Source organism: Equus caballus, chromosome 16 (assembly GCF_041296265.1).
Source record: "Equus caballus isolate H_3958 breed thoroughbred chromosome 16, TB-T2T, whole genome shotgun sequence".
NCBI lineage: Eukaryota > Metazoa > Chordata > Mammalia > Perissodactyla > Equidae > Equus > Equus caballus.
In genome coordinates, this window is record NC_091699.1 from 18,694,190 (window position 1) to 18,717,981 (window position 23,792).

At 41.9% G+C, this 23,792-nt stretch overlaps 1 long non-coding RNA gene across 3 annotated transcripts in view; it reads left to right on the plus strand.

Annotated features, from left to right (window-relative positions):
- Window positions 1–23,792, plus strand: part of LOC111768296 (uncharacterized) — a 76,888-nt gene that overhangs the window by 34,107 nt on the left and 18,989 nt on the right. Inside the window, exons 2-4 of one of the 3 annotated variants that reach the window (XR_011427196.1) lie at window positions 5,697–5,827; window positions 8,945–9,088; window positions 20,905–20,939. This is a non-coding gene — a long non-coding RNA (uncharacterized lncRNA). The remainder of the gene's footprint in view (window positions 1–5,696; window positions 5,828–8,944; window positions 9,089–20,904; window positions 20,940–23,792) is intronic. The other 2 variants (XR_002800512.2, XR_011427197.1) reach the window with 2 other exon arrangements.

The window sequence follows — 23,792 nt, forward strand, 5'->3', positions numbered from 1 at the left end:
AGAATATCATTCAGTCATAAAAAAGGGATGAAGTCCTGACACATGCTATACAACATGGATGAACCTGGAAAATATGCTAAGTGAAAGAAGCCAGACCCCAAAACCATGTATATGATTCCGTTTGTATGAAATATCCAGAATAGGGACAGAAACTAGAGTAGTGGTTGTTTTGGGCTGGGAGGAATGAGGAGATGGGGGTGATAGCTACAGAGTGTGGGATTTCTTGGTGTGATCAGAATGTTCTGGAATTAGATAGTAGTGATGGGTCCACAACATTGTGAATGTACTAGGAAACACTGAATTGTACACTTTAAAATATTTAAAATGGTGAATTTTATGTTATATGAATTTTTATCTCAAAAGAAACTTTGGTCTCATGGGAAACTTACTGCAGTTTCTTCACATGCAAAATGATACTTCTCTCTTAAGAGTTGTTGCAAGATTCAAATGAGATTAACATGTTGCCAGGCACATAATTGAAATAGATGGTTCCCTTAGAAATAAATAGAATGAAAACCAAACAAGATTATTAAATTCTGGCCAGATACTGTTCCCTACAAAAGGCTCTTAGTAGGTTCTAAATGTAAGGCCCATTCTCTATACTTTAAAGGGATAAATTATCAAGTATTAGTGACAAACTAGCACTAGACCTTCTTGACATAATGAGGGGGATTAAAACATTGAAAAGATTTTCTCCACCTGACTGTGTATTATTTAATGCATACCTTTATACTATCTAAAATCATCTCTATAAATAAGTCTCACACTTGGGGAACATTATTCTAAGACATCTTATCTGCTCGTAGTATCATATTAAGTTCTGTTATTTAACAGAATTTATTGATCATCCATTACATGTCAGACACTCTTTTAGGCACTGAGGATACAGCAGTGAAAAAAAAAGTCCCTAATTCTCTGACCTCCTATTCTAGAGCTTATATTCTAATGGGAAAGACAGAAAATACAGAAGATGTATACATAACGTTCCTGTGATGATAAGTATGATGGATAAAAACTAAGCAAGGTGGGGGGATGGAGAGTGCTGGAGAGATGGAGAGGAATGCCTGTTTTATATCAGATAGTCAGGAAAGGCCTCATTGATAAGGTGACAAAGCACAGTCTGAAGGAAATGAGAGAGCCAACTATTTGGATATCTGGGAGAAGAGCATTCCAGGCAGAGGGCAGGAACATGCTCGACAGGGTCTAGGAAGAGCCAGGATGCCAGTGTGGCTGAGGAGGAGTGAATGAGGGGAAGAGAGAGAAGAGGAGATGGGGTGGGTACATCATATAGGCCAATGTTTTATAAGTTATCACCATGACTTCCTTTTAAAGAAAACGATCACTGTGGCTGCTGTGTGGAGAATGGTAGGGGACAGGGATGGCAGCAGCTACCAGGCTATTTCAGTCGTCCAAGTGAGAGATGATGTTCGCTCAAACTAGCATATTAGGAGTTGGTATGGTGAGAAGTGTCAAATTCTGGTGTGTTCTGAAGGGTGACCTATCATTGCGGATGGATTGGGTGTGGGTTTGAAAAGAAGGTGAAGGACAGGAAGTTTGAGGGCCAGACCTGGCAGATTTGCTGATCTAGAGTGCCGATATTCTGCTGCGGGAGGCCTGCTCAAGAACTTGGGCTAAAGTGCTACAAAGGAAGTGAAAATGGACACATTTGCTCTTTAGAGTTCTAGTTCTGGTTTATTGCAAAGAGTCATAGTATTTTAGTTATATTAGAAAAACCCTGATGATCTGTGAAAATATTGATTAAAGTGGATCCTTGCTCAAAAATGCCATTTTTGGATAAGTAACACATACGTGTGGAAATTGAAGCCTCTCATTTCTTTCTGACTGGCAGTAGTAAATAGTAAACTAAAGTGACCCCTAAGTAAATAAGCAAATGATTGAATTTGATAATTCCTATCAGATACGGTGACACAGTTAGGAATTCAGTGGTCACTGTTCCCATGAACCCAGATATCTATTTTACCCTAAGAGCTGTCTGTCTTTATCTATTCTTAAGGGTAAAACAAAGTCGTGGTTAGAAAGTGGAACAGTACACCCACTCCCCAGCCCTACCCCGTCCTCCGCTCTTCTCTGCAGGCGAGGACTGGTGACCACTTCTGCCTTTACTTCACATGGTGACTTCCTCCCTGTCTCTAAATAACATGCTTAGAGTGCTTTTTCTTGCTTTTTCAGTTTTAGGCATTATCTACAGACTCTGTTGTGGTACTTGAGATTTAACCTAACATCCCTACCATTCTGTTTCCCCCTTTCTTCTCCTCTCATTAAAGTTACAATCCAATATAGTTTGTTTCAAATATAGTTTGAGGGTTTTATCAGCACTCCTGGCCTTTCCTCTACCTCTCCTCCCTTTGTACCTCCCAAACTATTTTGTTAAATGAGAGTTCCACTTGGCAAGTTGGATTCCTGTGGGGATGTTATTGAAAGAAGGATGCCCCTACACCTGCTTCTCACTCAAGAAGCTCTTGAAATTCTATCTCCCCAAGAAAACCTTTCGGGATCTCACTGGGAAATGAGAGATGTATCTACAATCCTATTTAATGAAATGACAGTCCCATGAACTCTTAACCCAGTGGACCTTTGGCCTGTCGGCTGTTAACAGCTAGAAAGGAAAACAATCAGCTTTGGCCATGCCCTAAACAAGGTGAGGTTTATTTGCTTTTCTCATGCCCTTTCAGGCCGAAGGCTATAAAACTGCTTTAGTAATTTAACTCCTGTGAGAGCTTTCCGATGGAATTAGTGACATCACAGTGAATTTTCGAGAGAATGTACATGAAATTTGTTGTTCACCTTCAACTTCAAATGGATAAGTAAGTTGACTTAAAAGCAACTCATTCGTTTTGAAAGGAACTGTGTCTTGGCTGTAATTGAGATTACAAGGGGAAAGAAGATAATGAGCTGGGGAGCGAAACACCCCTGCCACCTAGTGGTTACTCATTCTGAAACACTGCAGTTGTTTCAAAGCGCAGACAACAGCAGAGGAACTGAGTTAGTACAGGAAATATCCAGCCAGTATCCTGAACTGGTGAAATTTCCGTTCCCTCCTCCTGTAATGTTAGAAAGGGATGTTAGTGAGCCTTTTGCATATAATCAAAGACAAAACAAGGTATTAATAGGGTTAGCCTCTGAGAGCTGTTCCCCCTTTGCGTGATGAGAAGAATTAAAAGAGCACCAACAAAGGGAGACTGTTGTAGGTTAACATGGACAGCCGCCACATCTCTAGCATGAAGTGGCAACCCCAGAAGGAACCAGAAAGTGCAGCAAAGGAGCAGAGAGGGACCACAGCAGGGCAGGACCATCAAGAGCGGTCACTGCAGCGGCAGCATGGGTCCAGAGGCAAAGCAGAATCAGAAGCAAGGCTAGCAGGGACAGTGATGATCAAGTCATGTAGACACAGGATCGTTGGTTGGCAACAGCCCTGAAGGCCATGGACTGCAGTACTGCTTGATTCATGGTAAACTGAATCAAGACACTCAGGGCACAACAAAAGTGATTGGCATTTGTGGAGCGCATGCTCTATCCAGGCAGTGCTTTACATGCATTTCCTCATAATAGTCCTGTGGGTGAATACTGTTATCAGCCCTGTTCTATGGATGATGAACTTGAAGCTAACTAGCCCAAAGTCACACAGTAATGAAAGTCAGAGCCAAGATTCGAACCAAGGCGTTTGACCCCAGAGTGCGAGCTCTTCACTACTATGCTTTCCTGCTTCCCTCAGGGAGAGGAACCATGGGATGCAAATGCTCTAACTCTATTTCCCTCATATTGAAGGACCGTTGTGAATTGGAACTCTAAGATGGTTAAGATCTGGGCCTAGGTCTGCCACCTACTCATAGGAGGATATTTAACCTTTCAGGAACTACTTTTCCTTAATTATAAAACAGGCATAAAAGGGTGACTATTTCATAAGTTGCTGTGAAGATTCTTTGAGACAATGTGCAGTTTCTGGCAGGTGGCAAATGAGGCACATTACTTACAAAGATGGTTGCCAACAATTCTTCTCATTGTTGTAAGTACCACTACTCCTCCTAACAAGAGGTGGAATCCATTTCCCATCCCCTAGAATCTGGGCTGGGCTTATGATTTGCTTTGACAATCCGGTAATTTGGCAGATGCATCGTTGGCCAGTTCAAAGCCTAGGTTTTAAGAGGCATGGCAGCTCCCGTTTTTCTTTTCTTGGACTATTGTGCCACTGTAAGGAAGCCCAGCCTAGACTCTTATATGGTAGGAGACCACCCGGAGAAAGAGGCACCAAGGAGCCAGTGTCCCAGCTGAACCCACCATCTGAATGCAGCCACATGAGCGAGCCTAACAAGACCAGAACTGACCTGCCAACCCAGGGAGTCATAAAAAAGAATAAATCATTGTTAAACTACTAAGTTTGGGGATGGTTTGTTACGCAGCAAATAGAAAGTCCTTAATAAATGGTATCTACTTGTATTATACTTGGTGCTGGTAAGGAATTCAGCCAAATATCTAGTTCGTCTTTTCTTAGGTCATTGATTGTTTTTCCCCTTTCACTGGGAAAGACTGGGAGAAATGAGGGTTATGTGTGCAGATGAACACTGCTTATTACAAATATATCTTGTCTTTTTATAGAAACAGAATATTGCTGGGTATGTACTCAGAAAAACTTCGCTAGCATTTCAAATTGCCATATACATTTGAAATAATATAAAGGCATATTTCTTAAAACAATTCAGACTTTTCACTAAATTGGTTGTGATAGGACCTCCCAAAGCCTTTATGTTGCAGGATTTGAGGCAGGAACAGAGACTTCTCCTTTTAATCTAGCATCTCAGAGCCCCAAGAATGACACATTACTCTAGCTTTTGTCTCCTTTATGTCTCCTTTCTTAAATTCTCTCTTCTTCTGTCCATACATATCCTTTCCCTTCTCACCATGCTTTTCTTACCTCTTTTCCTTATTGATATGATTAAATAAGATGTTCCCTGCTGAAATGTAAGCTCCAAGAAGGACGAGATGTTTCATCTGTTTTGTTCTCTACAGAATATTCTTTGCTTAGAACAGTGCCTGGCACACAGAAGATGTGCAGTGGATGTGTGTTGAGTGAATTAAATAATGCATGTGAAAGCACTTACAACAGTGTCTGGCTTAGAGTAGATGATGCTCAATCAATATAACCCATGACAAGTCAGTACTGTAATAAGTGAGATCACTCACATTTATCTTTTAAAATGTTCTATTACTTTTAGTCTTTCTCCCTTTTCTTTTACAGGCTTTGTCCCTTTCTTCATTTTTTTCTTTTTCTGTCATTGCATCTTCTCTCTTACCCTTATTTGTGGCCTGCCAGGGACCCTCATAGGTGTTATTCCACCTTACCTTGGAGGTTGTGCAGGAAAAAGGTTTTGGAACTTTGTCTTGGTTGAAATATAACTATTTGTGATTCATAGCTGACCTAGAACTGTGCATAAAATTTTGCTATTGAGGTAAGCCCAATTCTAGTGCTGCTGAATATTTTAACCAGAGGCCTAGATGGTGAAAACTAGCAAGCTCATTAAGTTATAGCCTAACAAATACCTGTCCGTGACTGTCTCTGAGCGTGGGGATGTTTCTGGTGCCTGTTGGTGAGAAACCGCACTACTTCTGGCAGAAGAAATGTGAGCAGAATCAAGTAGAACTGATTTAACCAATTTTCTCTTCCCCTTTCTCTCCACAAGGGAATGGAAATGTACTACCACACATTGGACCAGTTCTTTCTCAGGCTGATAACATTACAGAATCCCGTTTGAAATCAAGCTGGACTGGTGGAAATCAGATTCCCATATCCTCTCATAAGCTGTTTGTCGAGGTAAATCCCCTACATTTTAAAAACACGACTTCCCAGGGCTAGATGGGAAAATAAGAGGCTTTGGACCTATCAACAGAACCAATTATACAGATGTCTTCATTTCCTCAAATGGTCACGTATGTGGGAAGATCTCTCTCCTCCTTCCTGCTAGTCTTTCAGATTCAAATCAGGCGTTTCATGAATCTGCAGGCCGGTGGCAGGGTTGCTTGGGCTAAGGACAAAACAGTATTGATGCAGTTCTCAGCACAGCCTTGTTTATGTTTTGATTAAGCTAATAGGAAGCTCCGACCTCTTAGCCCTGCTAATGTTTGATAGAGTCCTGTTATACATTCTTAGAACATATATTCCTGCATATATTCTTCTGTCACATAAGACCAGTGTTTTAAAAACTGAGAGTTGGGAGGAGAAAGGGCGAGTCTGTGAACCTCCTGTCACCTTTCCTCAAAATTGCTTTCAGCCACTCTGTTTTTCTTTCCTTCTTTCAAACTCATGATCATCTTATAGGCAATAATCTACCAACCTTCTTTACTAGTCAACCAACTTAATAAACCAACCTAGACTCAGGGTAGGGAGATTTTGAGGCATTCAGACCATTGATTCTCAAACCTGCTAATTTATTGGCACAAAAGACCCCACAATACACCTAACCCATCCGTTCCATTTCTCGTGTGAAAAGAATTTGATGATAACAAAGAATTAGAGAGGAACAAAATAGGAACTCAAAACGGCAACATCATAATGTTTATGCATCAACAAAATGATCCAAAACAGAAAAACAACAATATTTGACATGTGAAATAACACATACAAGAAGGACTGTATTTGAAACTCAAGACATTATGAAGTCCTTCCACCTTCCCCCCGAACAAGCATTCTTCTTGAAAATTGTAGAAATTCCAACAGTCTACGTTGTCACATGTGCAGCAGAAAATGTGCACCAAGCCTTCAGTGACAGCCAAAATTTTCAGTAATTGGCAGTACTGCACTTTTTTTGGTGAATATAAAATTTTAATCACTCTTAATAATTAACGAAGGAAGCTATGAAGTAGCTTGTCATATGTAAAAATGAAAGTCCCTGGCCTTGCATGGCATTTGCTCTAAGAGTTGAAGAAAGAACTTGCATATTTTGATCTCTTTGTGGTTCAACAGGAAGACGCTAGCGGTCACAGCTATACTTGGAAACGTGCTGGCCTAAATGACTGACTTCTGAGCCTTCTCTGGTCTTGTGTTCTTGAACCTTGTAACTTTCTTCCAAGGCTTTGAGTAACAATCTGATTTCTACATTAAAATGATCACTCTACTGGCGGAAGTATAATAAATGAATAAAACCTTTCTGGGGAGTATTTGGTTAACAGGTTCAAAGTCTTAAAAATATGCATCCTTAGTGACCCGGCAATTCCACTCCTAAAGAAATAATTGTGAATATGAACAAAGATGCATGTACAAAGATGTTTATTATAGCATATTTTAAAATACTTTTTCTATTAGGAAATTGTTCACAGCACTAATTTTAAAATGTAGGGCATATAAAGTATGTATAATATAATCATTTTCATCCAAAGATGTATGTCTATTCATAGAAAATGGCTGGAAGTATATATAATACAATGTTAATAGTGATTATCTTTTTGTACTATTACAGACTTTTCTCAAATGTCTACAATAAACATGTATTACTTCTATAATAAGAAAAGAGATTTAAATATACTTGAAACGAAAAAGATCACTTTGGCAGCAGTGGTTAGAAGAATATGAATAAAGGAGATTGGATGGGAGGTTACTGCAATGGTTTAGGGAAAAGACAATGCAAGAAAGAACCAAGGATATGGCAGTGTGGCTAGAGAAGGAAAAGCTGATTGAAGACATATTCAGTAGTTCTATGAGAATTATAAACACACACCACACATTCAAGTCAATAATAAAACTGATCTTTTAAAAGAGCCAGCATGATTCATCCATATCCTTATTGTACCTTCAAATAATGCATTTAAATAAACTCAGAGCCAACTCTGATGATAAGGCTTTGGTTTTTTAGCTTGTTTAGCTAAGTTAATGGAGGTCCAGCTGACCAAGAAAGAGAATATAAGAGGAGGATCGGATTGTGGAGTGAGAGAACCAGTTCAATTTTGGACACTTGGAGTTTGAGGGGTTTGTGGGAGGTGTACCAAGTTGTGGGACATGAGTCTGAAGCTCAGATCTGGTCAGTAGAGACAGAACTAGAGATCATCAGTATATGAGTGATTCTTAAAACTGGGTGTTGCCTGGAGAGTGTACAGTGAGAAAAGGGCTGAGCAGAAAACCTGAGGAACAGCAGTAATTCAAGACAGGATGAGGAAGTAGGTCACTGAGAATATTGAGGAGTGGTGAGCTGGGCCAGCCCATAATGGGCTAATCCAGGTTCAAAGCCTGGCGAGAATGACCAGTTGGGCAAGTTTAAGGTTGCTTTCATCTAAGCTTACTACCAAATCTGCAAGCAAGCATTGCAACAGACACAGGAAATGAGAATGTAAGTGAGGAGTAGACTGGAGTTTCGTCTGCTCCCCACGGAGTCGTGACCTAAGTTCAGGGTTGGCACAGTCCCTCTCAAGTCTGATCTGCCGCTCACTGCTCTTCATGCTGGGGAAGAGGGCTGGCAGCCCTCAAGGGTTTAGGTGCTACCTCTGAAGGCAATTGCTTGCCATGCCGTAGGCACATCCTCGTGTGTTCTCTCTTCTTCCTGCCTCTGCACCTGCACTAGGCTCGGCCATGGCATACCAAAAGTGGCCAGAGGGGTTCAGAGGGAAAAGCAAGTTAAGGGAGGAGAGAATTTCAAGGGAGGAATTGTCAACAATATCAGATGCCAGAGAGGTCAAGTAATATAAGTGCTGAAAAGTTCCCACTATGTTTGGCAATTTAGAGGCTATTTGCCACCAAACACATAGGGTACCACGAAACTCAGGTTCCCATGAAAGTCATTTTCATTCTCACAAAACTTAATCAAAATATTTATTTTAGCTATGATATTTTGTTATGGCAGCCTGCGCTGACTAAGACATCCACCCTGCCAGACTCCTTCATTCATGGTGATTTTCTCTTAGTGGCGCTATTGTCTCATCTAACATTCTGACCTTTTTTAAGGAACTCCCTGTCCATCATACAGGACTGTAGTATATCACAAGTGTGGGCTGTGTTCAACATCTCCTCCATGGGGCTCTTGTGTCCCACGCACATCACGGAATGTGGCTTGGTACCAGTTTCATCGTCCCCAAACCTTCCCAAAAGGTAAGACTATTGGATGTTGGTCTTCCCAGAGCATATGGTGGACTTCTAGATGACTCAGGTCTATCAGGGTCATCTCTGACTCAGGGAATGCCCAGTTACCCTTAAGTGGCAGAATAAAAGAAACACGTTAAGGGGGGAAATATGAGTCTCTAGTACAGAATTATAATTACTGAGTTTTATAAAGCAAGGTGTATGTCAGAGTCAGCAGTGCTTAGACTCTTCTAGAAGGGATGAGGCAGCTCCAAGTTTGTGTCTGTTACGCCAGCTTCATTTGGGGCCCCAAACTGAAGCATTATAAATATCCATATCTTTTTACATGTGTCATTGTTTATTATTTGGTTTTCCATCTGCCCTGCTCTGAAGCAGGAGGGAGAAGAGAAGACAGAGGGAAATTGTGAGCTCTTTAGAGGAATAGTGCCAGATATTAACTCTATAAACAAGATAGTTTGAACTGGAAAGAATGAGTCAGAGACAAAGGAAGCATGAAAGCAATATCACACTGGGAAAATATCACCTGAAAGCGCTGACTGAATGTTCCTAGCGTATTTGTGATTGGCCCTTTAAGTCCGATCAGCACAATTCGGTTCCTGGACTGCTTGTGCCTCACTGCCCTGTTGAGTGCATTTTCATTGTTTCCTTCTATCCAGCCCTTAGATTCATTTATATAATGCAAGCTGATGACCCATGGTGAGACTGTCCTTTCCTCTGATGATAATGATCCTGTCACACCAGGTTGCTGTTTCGTTGGAGCGTGAAGAGAGTTATGCTGATTGATTGAGACTCAGCTGAAGTGAAATAAGGATTTTACTGGAGGGTGCCTTAGTCTTCCCGCAGAATGCCTCAGAGGACACTTAAAATCAGGAGTTATCTGAGTGCCCTGCCTGCTCGGGGTTAGTCTGTACCGGAAATTGCAAACGGGCCGTGCCTGGGTTATATGTATTTTATTTGGTCTACCTAGAATTTGGAATAAGTTGCCAACATTTAACAACAGGGATATTTCACATCCAGGTTTCCTGCTTCTTTTTAAAACTGGAAGATCTGGAACACTGGACCTGCCTCCCCTCCTGAAAACGACAGGCTGATGCTGAGTGGGTCACTGCCCTTTAGTTGGGGCACGAGCTCTCCACATTGCCACAGTCCCCGCTGCTGCACGCATTTCTGTTGGCCACCATAGGCACTTGAGTTTGTGTCCCATGGTCTATAGGAAAGATGTGTAGGGGAGGAAAAACTTTTTTCCTCTACTCTCCAGGGTTCACCGGCTGGACCCATGAATCAAACTGGTAATAGATTAGCAAGAGAAAAAACCAGTTTTAATTACATAGGTACACGTGGGAGTTTCACAAAGAAATGAGACTCAAGCAGGTGGCCAGATGGCTGAGGCTTGTATACTATCTTAGGCTAGACAAAGGAAAAGGGGCTTTGGGCTTCTGCGTGGGGGAGGCAAGTTTTGGGAAGGCGAGGGGGGGAGATACGTGGTAAAGGTGGGTTGTCTTGTTATTCAGTTAAGAGTCTCGCAGGTGATAAAAAAACTTGTCTCTTCCTGGTACAGAGACACCTTTACAAACAGAAATTTCTTTTATAAGTATAAATTTCCTTTACAAAAAGGGAAATTTATATTCATTTTTAGGCAGTTGGGGGAGGCAAAGAGTTTTTTCTGCCGCTGCTGGTTCTCAGTTGCCTTTAGCTCAAAATAATTCACATGCCAAAGAGACATATTTTGGATGACGCATCCTGGTATGCTTCAGAAGGAAACTAGCATTTACAGAGTGACTTCTATCTTGCAATTTGCACATATCGTCTCATTTGATTTTCCTAACAACCCAGTAAGATTTGAACTCCAAAGCTACAGGAACTGTCCTGTGATGGTCCCTGATGGGGGGGTTCAGGACACATTACCCCAAAATATGGCAACTTGGCATATTAAGTATTGTAAGCTGAAGGAGTTTGGGAACATGGCAGAAGCAAGAAGGTCAGTCTGGCCTTCTCTCTGCCCATCTGTCCTGAAACAAGTCATAAAGCCTTCATGGAAGAGGTCGTAAGACCTTCCCTGTGCCTGGAGGGAAGGAGCATCATTATATCTGGAGACAAAAGGATGCTGAGAAGAATCCTAACAAACAGGCCTTGCTAAGTAAGGCCTCATACTCCTACCCTATCCTATTCCTCCACAGCTGTCCAGTCTCCATCAAGCCTGGCATAAACATACCCAGGGCTCACTGTTTCTTTGGGTCTTCATTTCCTTAGGAAGGTTCCTGGGTCACATGAAACTTACGTTAAATAAATTCGTATGCTTTTCTCCTGTTAATCTGCCTTTGTCAGTTCAGTTTTCAGACCCAGCCAGGCACCCAAAGAGGATCGAAGAAAAACCTTTTCCTCTCCTACACCTATTTCTTTTACCACTTGTGGGAGTACCCAGCACTTGGTATAGGCAAAGCTACATGGTAGGAGCTCAAAAGTATTTGTTGAATGAATGAATCTACACATGAATGCGTAAATAAATGAATGAGGTATCTTTATCCGATTTTTGTAGATAAAAAAACCAAGGCCCTGAGCAGATCAGTAACTTGCTCAGAATCATACAGCCAGCAGAGGTTACAACTGGCATTCAAATATGGGACTGTGTGACTTCAGAGGTCTAGTGTGAATGACAAGGAAAAAGTCCATGGGTCATTTTGGGGCCAAGTGCACAGTAGGCACTCTGTAAGTATTTACTGAATTGGTTGACGATGCTCAAACATATTTTCGTAAGTACAGGCAGCCAGAAGATTGTAAGCATGTTTTTTAGCTTATGAAATTTGTTTAAAGCCTCCTGGTATCTGGGTGGCTTGGGCTTTGGGATTTCATAATAATGAGAGGTTCTATAGTAGAGCATATCTTTGGCAAGTGACAAGGAGGGCATAATGTTTCTATCAACAGTTGACTTGTGCTCTATAAATGTGGTGAAATTCCAAACTTAATCCTCCTTGCACATCTAAAGAGCTTCCTCCAGGACTTATTTCCTTAAACTAACTGCTGATGGTGCCTGGTTACTACCCTGGAGCCCGGAGCCATCCTCAGGCATGGATATAATTCAGTGCTCCTTTGTGAGGCTTCTTAGGAGGACCTGAAGCTGGCTTAGGAAGCATGCCCCTCAAAAGGAAGCCCATGGGGCTGGCCCTGTGGCCAAGTGGTTAAGTTCGCGAGCTCCGCTTGGGCTGCCCAGGGTTTTGCTGGGTCACGTCCTGAGCGTAGACGTAGCGCTGCTCATCAAGCCATGCTGTGGCAGTGTCCCACATAGCAGAACTAGAAGGACCCACAACTAGAATATACAACTATGTACTAGGAGGCTTTGTGGAGAAGAAGGAGAAAAGAAAGATTGGCAACAGATGTTAGCTCAGGGCCAATCTTAAAAAAAAAAAGAAAGGAAACCCTTTTCAAAGAGAAGGGGTTGGCCTGGCAGAGGGAAATGGAGATGTGGGTAAGAAGGTACCCTTGTGGCTTAGTTTCCAACTATGCTGGTGGTTCCCAAACTGATCTATGATTTTGATAACTCTCACACAAGTCTCATAATTCTCAAAACCTCTAGATATTTCTTACAGCCCTCTGTCTACCAAGACTCCAAACTCGACATGTTGAAAACTGAACGTATTGTGTTTTTGCCCTTGAACCAGTCTTTCCTTACAATTTTTTCATCAGTGGCTATTTATACTTTCACTTACCAAGCTCTAAACTTTAGAGTTTTCTACAACTCTTTTCTATTCATAATCCATATATGCAAGCACTTTTCCATTAAATGTCTTATTTTGTTTCTCCTCCTCACCTCCATCATTCCCACCTGCGTACATGCCTCTATCACCTCAGACCTTGATTGCTGAAGTCACCTCCTCACTGGTGTCTCTGCTTCCAGGCTCTCCTTCCTTTAATATCTCTGAGCGCTATGCCAAATTTGTCTTACTAATCCTCTTTTCATGTTCTTTTCCAGGTTCCAAATCTATATTATCTTCCCATGGCTTGGAGTAGCTTTTCCCAAAGTGTGTTATGTTAGTATGTTAGTTCCATGAGAAATTAATAGGCGTCAAGTAAAAAACAGGTTCTGTGATCAAACCCTAGGGAAATGCTAGGTTGACAAAGTTATGAGCCATTTCTTTCCTGCGGGAGGATTCGAAGCTTGATAGATATGCCTTAGTATGCAGCATTTTCTAAGAGTGATATTTTCACAGAACCTTTTTCAGTGGAGTATTTCATTGGTCTAGGTCTTCATGAACCACATTTTGGAAACACTGGTCCACAGATTCAAGTCCGTGCTCTCTGTGATGGTTATTTTATGTGTCAACTTGACTGGGCAGTGGGGTGCCCAGATATTTAGTCAAACATTATTTTGGATGTGTCTGTCAGAGTGTTTTTGGATGAGATTAACACTTAAATTGGTAGACTGAGTAAGCAGATTGCTCTCCCTAATGTGGGTGGGCCTCATTCAATCAGTTGAAGGCCTGAGTAGAACAAAAAGACACATCCGCCTGCGAGTAAGAGAATTTCTCCTGCTTGATGGCCTCAAACTGTGACATCAACTTTTCCCGTCTTCAGACTCAAACTGAAACATCGGCTCTTCCTAGGTCTTGAGCCTGCTGGCCTTTGGACTAGAACTATGCTACCGCTCTCCTGGGTCTCCAGCTTTCCCACTCTGCCTCCAAATCGCGTGAGCCAATTCTTTATAAGATCTCTCTCTCTCTCTTTATATATATATGGGTACAATATATAATATTGTGGATGGATATGGATATAGCCATCCTATTGGTTCTTTTTCTCTGGAGAATCTTGACTAAAATGCTCCCATCTTCTGCAAGACTGTTTAAGGTTAGACTCCTTTCCCACCTGTTTGAGTTAATCTCCTTCCATTTCCCAGCCCATAACTTCTGCCCCAGGTAAGCTGGTCTTCTTATTATTTCTAAACACCCCTTGCAAAAGTCACCTCCAACTTTTGTCCAAACTGTTTCTTGTGCTTAGACTATGACCCTCCCTTTCCCTATGTGTTCACCTTCTACCCATCTCTCTTTCTCTCTCTCCTCCCTCTCTTCCTTTCTTTCTAATATATATATATTATTTTTTCCAGAAAATAAACTTTCTAGAGACAAGTCCTGAAAGGCATTGAATTGCATTCATTCCTGAGCACTGTGTTCTGTGGGAAGTGACTGGAATGCTAATCTGCTGGAAATTCAAGGAAGGAAGATCTGGAGGAAGTTCCCATTGTAAAGTGGTAGATAAAAAAGTGAGACTCCTCCCCAGAGACATCTATAGTTAGCAGTTTCTTTCACCCTCTTTCAAGGACCAAGTGAAGTCCCATGGTTGCAAATTAGAGTTGTTTGCAGAGCATTTAAAAATACTGAAGGCCAGGCTGCACCTCGGACCATTTAAATCAGAATCTCTGGGGTGGGACCCTGGCATCAGTATTTTGTAAGGTTCTCTGTGTGATTCCAGTGCACAGCAGGGATTGAGAACTAGCGTGAAGTCTTCCTGATGAGAAGGCACACGTTGTCCCAAGGCCCTTTTGGTCTGTATCACACAATCTGGCCTGTTGCAATCTCATCTTATTAAAAGTGGCAGCTGTGGCTTGCCTAGTGGCGCTCAAGGAAGAGAATCTCTGTAGTTCTGCAAGGCAGTCTCTATAGCCCTCCTCACTTTTCTCTTCCTAGGTGCAGAGAGCAGGGATTCTCTAGTGTGCATCAGATTGTTAAGGCGCATACTGCTGGGCCCCACTCTCAGAGTGTCTGAATCAGTAGGCCTGGGCGGGGCCCAAGATTCTGCATTTCTAACAAATGCTCAGGTGATGCTAACACTGTTGATCCATGGACCACGCCTTGAGAACAATTGACCAAGAGGTCCAGGACTAAGGCAGAGAGCCCAGGTGGGCCTGATACTACCCCTTGGTACTGAGGAAAACCTAACAGAATGGACGCAGATGTTAAGTCCAGCTATAAACATTACTTTACATGGAGGTTACCAATTGGTGGTCCAAGCCCCAAATCCTGTCCGTAGATCTGTTTTGTAGAGTCACACAATGTTTTTCTCTAAAAAAAATTAGTTAATATTTAAAAATTAGGGATTTACACCCTCACATGTTTGCACATACACACACAGACTAATCTTTCAATGTTTCAAGAAAGATAGGTTGGCAGCAAGGAACCCAATTTCCTACATGGGAACATGCAACATTAACCAACAAAGAGTGGCTGCCTTGTTATCCCAAATGGGCCCAGCCCCCAGCCAACCTTCCCAAATGAATGTAGCCATATGAGTGAGCCCAGCCAATACCAGCAGAAAAACTACCCAGCGAACCCATAAAATAGTGAAGTTGTTAGTTTAAGATACTAAGTTGTGGGGTGATTTGTTATGCAGCAATAGCTAACTGATACAACAATTGGCAGAGGCTTCCTTCACTCAGTTGTGTTACCTTCCTGGCCCCTGTAGGCAAGTGAGTTCCTAACCTGGGCTTTACCCTGAAGAGCACTGAATAGACTTGAAAGCCTTTTACACATGCGTTATCCCAACAGTCTTGCAAGGTCTGCTGGTATTAAATCTCCATCTTGCAGATGAAGAAACTGAGGACTGGCAAGCTAAGGGACATCCCTGGAGCCACACAGTAACAGAGCAGAATGAGAACTCATCACTGTTCACTTCTACTCAGAGCTTTTTCCCCTTCCATCTGGGCAATCAACCGTTAGCCTCTCCAGGCCAATAGACCTGGCTCCTACCAAAGCCAACCTCTGTAAGTTAACAGGGTACGATGCTTCCAATAAGGGGAACCCTCTGTCTAGTCTTTATTTATTGAGAATATTGTCATAAGTTCCTAATATAGTGACCAGTACTTAGAAGGGCCTTACTGAAGGGTAGTTACTCTTAGGATTATCTACTCTGCCTCTATGGCATCCCTTTCCTTCTTCCCCTACTTTCCATTCCCTTGGCTGGATAATTTCACCTCACCTGAGATCTGGTACGTTTCCTGTATCTCTATGATAGCATACCATCACACCGTATAAGATCTTCTTACATGTCTCTCTACTCCCTCAGTCCTTGGGTGATTTTGTTTCAGGGATTATAGATGTCCTTTTTATCTCCAATCTCTAGCACAGGACCTGGCCCAGGGTAGGTGCGAATAAACGCTGATCAAAAGGAATTGAGATTCAATTGCACAGTTGCAAGATACATTCAGTCACATTCCCATTTGACTCCTATAGTAATAATCCTGCAAAACAAGTATTATTATTAATATCATCATACCCATTTTAAAAATGAGGAAACAGAAGCTCAGTATCCTGAGCATTTCTTTCCAGTTGGTGATACTCAGGTGATGTTTGCCAGATTTTCCATGAAACACTTGATTGTTATTTGCTTTTCTTTATAACTTTCTCCTTGATGGCGGAGCCTAAGCCTCAGGTAGATCTCTATCCCCAGCATGAGGTGTGGCAGGTGGTAGACACTCAGTAATTGCTGATTTCAAAATACACTTCTATATGCTAGAAACTATGTCCGTTACCAGTCTAGGGAAATGTTTGAAAGCGTAAAGTTGCCCATGATGAAGTCTACTTTCACTCCATCTGAACATGAACCAAATACACTCACTCTTTTATCACAGATCAGATACCTGGAGAGAGAGAGAGACTTGTATCTTTGAGCAAAGAAGGACATGGGAAATTGCAGGGTAACCAGACCCTGTCTGAGAGAGAATTCTTTCTTTGTGCTAACGCCAGAGAAATGCAGAGCTGTCATGTGAGGAGCAGTTACACTCTTTGTGTATCAGGGAAGGCAGAAAAGAGAGGACGAAGGTTCAGGGAAAGGAGGAATTAGAAGGGGCCAAGTGACTGAAATCAACAAAGGGAACGGGCCAAGAAATACGAGAAATGGAGAGGAAGGAAAGACTGAGAGAGTGTTCTGTCGATAGCATTTAAAGAGAGCAAGGAATGCAAAGTGACCTGCTGTGAAGGAGCCACAAGATACAAGCCGTATTCTTTTCCCGGTGAGACTTTCTTCTGAAAAGGATTGTCATCCTCAAACCCCCAAACACCACTGCACTATTTTGTTGATGGTGTTGCTTTTAAAATGTAGACTAGAATTTTATTTTAAAAATTTGGTCAATCTGTGATAACATTCTGGTATTTTGTAAAACTAAAATATGCTAAGTCATCCTGTCAAGAGAGGTTATAAGTCAAGAATCTATGGTATTTTTTTCCTATCATCATGGTTGCTGATTTTAATAGAGAATTACCCGCATGCAAGAAACATTTCCTGGTGCTAACAGTGGGTTCCGTATCATGTTTTGCGCTAATATGATTTTCTGGTCTAGAGACATTTTTGTCTGAATAAAAATGACAGCTTTAGTAACAATTTGTCATATTCTCCTTGCACCAAGTTCCTTTGCTCACGAGTCTGTTATCATTGAAGAAGCATTTAGTTGTAGGTAAATGACCCTTGCCTTCTCTCTTTAATTGAAACTCAGCCTGCCACAGTTAATATGTTTCATGAGTCAATAAATCTTGGAAGGAAAACCTAATGTGCTGTAAAAGCAAAGGAAAAAAAATAAGTGGTTTCAGCACACATTTTCCTGTGCAAACATATCCTTACTTTCATGTAGAAAAAGTTCTTTTGACATTCTTTTTTTGTGTAATCTTCCATACTTTCTTACCACTATCTGTTCAGTTGTACATAGTTCTATTTCGCGAAGAAGAAACCTTTGGTCAATTTGGAAGGGAGTGTGAAATCTATAATCACTTTCTGGGCGTGGAGGGTGGGCTTGATCTACGTATTAGGAAAAGAAGTGTAAGAGAGACTCACCGAAAGGGCTTTTACCACATTGTGTTAATTTAGTCTTTCTTTGTAGCATTGACCCAGCACAGGCACCTCAATGATTTGAGAGAGAAAAATTCAAGTTGTATCAGTTAGTTATTGCTGCATAACAAATCACCCCACAACTTAATGGCTTAAACCAACAATAGTGTATTATTTTTCACTATTTTATGGGTTTGCTGGGTAGTTTTCCTGCTGGCTTTGCCTGGGCTCACTCATACAGCTACATTCATTTGGAAGGTTAGCTAGGGGATGGATTCATATGGGATAGCAGGAATGTCTGGGTCCCTCTCTCCATGTGGTATTTCATTTTAGGCTTCTTCATGCCATGGCGGTTTTGTTACTGAATCAGGTTCATTTTTTCCTGTCACCCAGAAAGCCAAACACCAAGATGATGAGATTGCGGCAGAGAGGGAGTTTAATCACAGGCAGCCACATGAGGAAATGGGAGAATGAGTCTCAAATCTGCCTCCCTGAAAATGGGGACTCAGTGATATTTATGAGGTAGGGGGCAAAGTGGTCTGAAATGTGCAGATAGATGATTGGAGGTGAGGAGAGGTGAGGTAACTGATGACATGCACAAGTGTGGTCAGACGTCATACCTCTCCAGAGGATGCATGTTCACAAAATGGCAGTGTTAGCATGATCTGAGGGTGGAATTTTTAGTCTCTTGACGTCAAAAGGTCATTTGTCAGACATCTGCACCAGCCCAGTTGACAGGTCGGTGGTTTCAATCAGCCTGAAGTGGACAAAGGTTTCTAATTCCTGAAAAACAGTTCAAACACCCATTACCATGATGACCCAGGTGCCAGGGAGATGTTATCCATAGGAACCTAGTGGGAGTCAGACAGCATATTGCCTAAACAGCATGGTTAGCAGTGGGCGGGTGAACAGCTAAAAGCTATAATCAGTAATTGCAAAAAGGAAAAAAACTTTAGTTACTTGCTACTTAATCATCAATGGCTAACTGCTTGCTGGTTTCAGTTTTGGGGTTCCAAGAGGATGAACGTGGAAGCTGCAAGCCCTCTGGGACTAACACAGTATCATTTCTACCATATTCTATCAGTCAATGCAAGTCTCAAGATCAGCTCAGGTTTGAGGAGTGGGGAATCGACCTCTTGCAAGAAGGAGCCCCAAAAGTCTTGTGGCCAAGTTTTCCTGTCTACCACATGGCTGCTTATCTAGGAGAAAATTATTAGGATATTTGAGGCTGGGAAGGGTGGTCATATCTGGGTTTTGAGTCTTAAATAGTTGCCAACTGAGTCAGCTGTCCCCAGAGTGGAGTACCTATGGGAGTAGCTGAGGTGAGCATGTCTGCTTCTGCAGTTGTGTTTCAAAGTCAATTCACACCATACTAGTTGGGCAAATTGCTCAAGTCGCATTTCTTCATCTTTAAAATGGGAACAGTAATTGTGCCTCTCCTAGAAATTGTGCGGATTAAATGGGAGGGATAATGTATGGAAAGTTCTTTGCACGGTTCCTGGCACATGGTAAGTATTCAAATGAATCATCGCTAGTTTTACTTTTTCATTTTCTTATTTAAAATCCTTAGCTATTTTTGTTTGCTTGTTTTACAAGTAATTCACATTCCTTGCAGGAAAATCGGAAAATATAGAAAAGCAAAAAGAGAAAAAATCTTTCAATTTATCCAATATCTTACCACCCAGATTTAACCACTGCCAATCTTTTGGTGAAATTTATCTAGAATCTAGACTTTTTGTCAATGCATAACCACATATGGGTAAGTATGTCTTAGAGAGGGAGATTGAGAGATACAGAGAGAGATTTGTGTATATTTTTAGTTTGATATATATGAAAAATTTTAGAAGGCCAGCCTGGTGGCGTAGCGGTTAAGTTCTCATGCTCCATTTTGGTGGCCTGGGGTTCATCAGTTTGGATCCCAGGCGCGGACCCACTACCGCTTATCAAGCCATGCTGTGGCAGGCGTCCCACATATAAAATAGAGGACGATGGGCACAGATGTTAGCTCAGGGCCAATCTTCCTCAAAAAACAAACAAAACAAAACAGAATAAATTTTAAAAACCACAGAAATACCTATTCCTTTTCATTATTTGTAAACTCCTTATCCTTATCGTATACGGTACTGAGACGGCAGTGTTAAGTGGTACCTGCCTCACAACCTGCCATTTTCGTCTTTCCAGGATCCCAGATTTCAAGGCACCAGCTCACTCCTGTTACCAGATCTGAATTTCCCCAGAGTGAATCTGGGAAACACCAGGCTCCCGAGATGCTCTTGGTCAGATAAGTTAGGGAAATGCTGCATATTCTCTTCCAATCTTTGAGAAGCACAGATGCTCATTTGTGATTAATAAATGTTACATTAAATTAACTAATATGTATTAAATTAAATATGTGATTAAAGCATGTTAAAGTCTCCAAGAAATCCTGTTGTAAGGCACCCTATTTCACTTTAATCCAAAACTTCCCAAACTTAAGCGAACTCTTCCTTTAATTTTACTTTGAAAAATATCATACAGTAAAATTAACTTTTTTTGGTGTACAGTTCTATGAAATTTCACACATTTATAGATTCATGTAACCACCACCACAATCAGGAGACAGAACAGTTTCCTCACACCCCAAAACTCCCTTGTGCTTTCTCTTTCTAGTCATGTCCCCTACTTGCCCAACCCCTGGCAACCACTGACCACCACTGACCTGTTCTCTACCAATATAGTTTTCTTTTTTTTGCATTTCTTTCTATAAGAATGTCACATAAATGGGATAATACACTATGTAGACTTTGAGACTGGCTTCTTTTATTCAGTAATACCTTCGAGACTCATCCATGCTGTTGCATGGCATCAATGGTTGGGTCTTTGTTACTGCTGAGTAGGATTCTATGACATGGATGTACCACAATTTGTTTATCCTATTGAGGAATATTGGAGTTGTTTCCAGTCTTTGTAATTATGAATAGAGCTGCTACAAACATTCATGCACAGGTTCTTGTGTGAACACAAATTTTTCTCTCTCTAAGGTAAATGTCCAGGAAGGGGATTGCCGGGTCAGTTGGTAAGTGTATGTAAATAAATTCTTTTTATTTGTGTAAAACCTATTAAGATCCCACAGAACCAATATCTCAGAGAACGTGCTGTTAACCTCCTGCAGAGCTAGTTTTCACAGAATGCACTGGAGGAAAGACAGCTTCAGGAAGGCCTTCAATGCTGTGACTTATTGCTGTTTTTAAAAGTCAAATCAACCTCACATCAATCCCACACATCCAAAGTTTACGTAGGCTCAGCCAGGACTCCCACCACTCTCCCACTGCTTGAGGACCTACTGCCAGACATTTGCATCATGATTTAATTTAATTTAACCCTCACAATGACCCCATGATTTTGCAGATGAGGAAACTGAGGCCCAGAGAAGTTCATCAACTTGCCTAAGTTCCCACAGCTGCTAAGTGGCTGAGATTTGAACCTTTGTGTCTTATTTCTAAGTCGAGTGCTTTTTCTGCCACCCCCTCTACCTGCCTTTTTCTCCCTTTCCCTCTTTGAGTATTTTTTTCTGGGTCTGTAGTCAGATGTCTTAGACCAGGGTTGGCAAATAAAAGACACAAATACTGTCACTTCCCATTTCTGTGCTCATGGCAGATATCACCAGTTTGATTCCATCTTCTCTTTCCTGCTCAGCCCTGGTGCAGCTTTCTGCAGACGACTATTAGTTGATCAGAGTTAGCACTTAAGCTAATAACCATTTGCTATTTTGTTCTTGGACTTTGTGTTAGTTATCTAACACTGTGTAACAAACTATCCAAAACATAGTGGCCTAAAAATAGTAAAATCATTTACAATCTCTCATAATTTCTGTGGATCAAGAATTCAGACGGGGCACAGCAGAAGGGCTGTCCATGCTCCGCCATACCTGGGGGAGCCTTCAGTAGGAAGACTTCAAGGCTGGGACTGAAGTCATCTGAAAGTTTGTTTACTCACTTGTCTAGTGGTTGATTCTGGTTGTTGGCTGAGGGCCTACCTGGGGCTGTTGCCTAACAGCCTCATGGGTCCTCTCCATGTGGCCTGGCATCCTCGAAATGTGGTGCCTTCCTTCTAAAGGCTAGAATCGCGAGAAAGAGACAGCGAGAGAGCCAGTCACAGAGTATCCATTCCACCACGTTCTGTTTCTTAGAAATGAGTCACGAAGTCTGGCCCGTTTTCAAGGGGCAGTAAATTAAACTCCATTTTTTAAAGGGAGGAGCCTCAAATAATTTGTGGACATATTTTAAAACTACCAGATGTTAAGCACATATTGGACATAGATGTGTTTGTGCAATGTTCTTTGTGTGGGCCTCATATAGCACTATGAATAATTAAGTGTTGGAAAGTGTTTTTGTTGGTAATATTTGGAGCTAACACTGCTCAGAGCCTTATAGCCAGCATGCCCAGAGTAAATATTTGCTGGTTGGAGAGAACTACTTTGGAATCCTAACCTCTCTGCCCTTTGTTGGGCCTTAAACACAACTTCCTTTAGTCAGTGAGAGGTAGCCAGACCCAGAGATAAGATCTCTAACAGAAAAAGCTGAGGGGAAATGTGGTTAGGGTTTATTCCTCATGTAATTCCGCAAAACAGTGTTGTGCCTACAGTGCTTCTGCCCATATTTTCATTATTCAGTGCAAATTTTTATGCACAGTGAATTAAATTAGCAAGGATCCTTTCAGAAACTGACAGATAACCAAAAAAGGGAATTTATTGGTTCACTTAACTGAGAAATTCAAAGGGGTGAATTTGTCATGAGTGGATCCAGGGCCTCAAAGAATGTTCTTAGGATACAGTTTCTTCCTTTCTTTTTTTTTTTTTTTTTAAAGATTTTATTTTTTCCTTTTTCTCCCCAAAGCTCCCCGGTACATAGTTGTGTATTCTTCGTTGTGGGTTCCTCTAGTTGTGGCATGTGGGACGCTGCCTCAGCGTGGTCTGACGAGCAGTGCCATGTCCGCGCCCAGGATTCGAACCGACGAAACACTGGGCCGCCTGCAGCGGAGCGTGCGAACTTAACCACTCGGCCACGGGGCCAGCCCCTTTTCTTTTTTTTTTTTTCTTTTCTTTTTTTTTTTTTTATTGGCACCTGAGCTAACAACTGTTGCCAATCTTCTTTTTTTTTTTTTTTTTCCTTTCTGCTTTTTCTCCCCAAATTCCCCCAGTACATAGTTGCATATTTTAGTTGTGGGTCCTTCTAGTTGTGGCATGTGCGATGCCGCTTCAGCATGGCCCGATGAGTGGTGCCATGTCTGCGCCCAGGATCTGAACTGGTGAAACCCCGGCCTGCCGAAGTGGAACGCGCAAACCCAACCACTTGGCCACAGGGCCAGCCGCGGATGCAGTTCCTTTCTCTTCTGGTCTGCCTCTCTATTGTAGCCCTACCTCCTGTGCTGTTGGCCTTATTCTCAGGCTCACTTTCCCTGGGAGGCAGTCCAGATGGACAGCATCAGCTCCAAGCTTCATTCACTGGCTTACCAAGCCCAGGAGACCAAGTTGTCTGTTTTCCTATAGCTCCAGAAAAGTGCCAAGGTTGATGTTTGTCTTAGTCCATTTGGGCTGCTGTAACAAAACACTACCGACTGGGTAGCTTATAACAACAAAAATTTATTTCTCGTAGTTCCGGAGGCTGAAAAGTCCAAGACCATGGTGCTGGCAGATTTGGTGTGGTGTCTAGTGAGGGCCTGGTTCCTGGTTCACAGATGGCACCTTCCTGCTGTGTCCTCACATGGTGGAAAGGGTGAGGGATCTCTGTGGGGTGTCCTTTATAAGAACACCAAGCATGTCCCCAAGGCCCCGCCTAGCTAATACCAACATCTTTGGGGGTTAAGATTTCAACATATGGTTTGGGAGGGACACAAACATTCAGCCCATAGCAACACTGATTGGCTTACC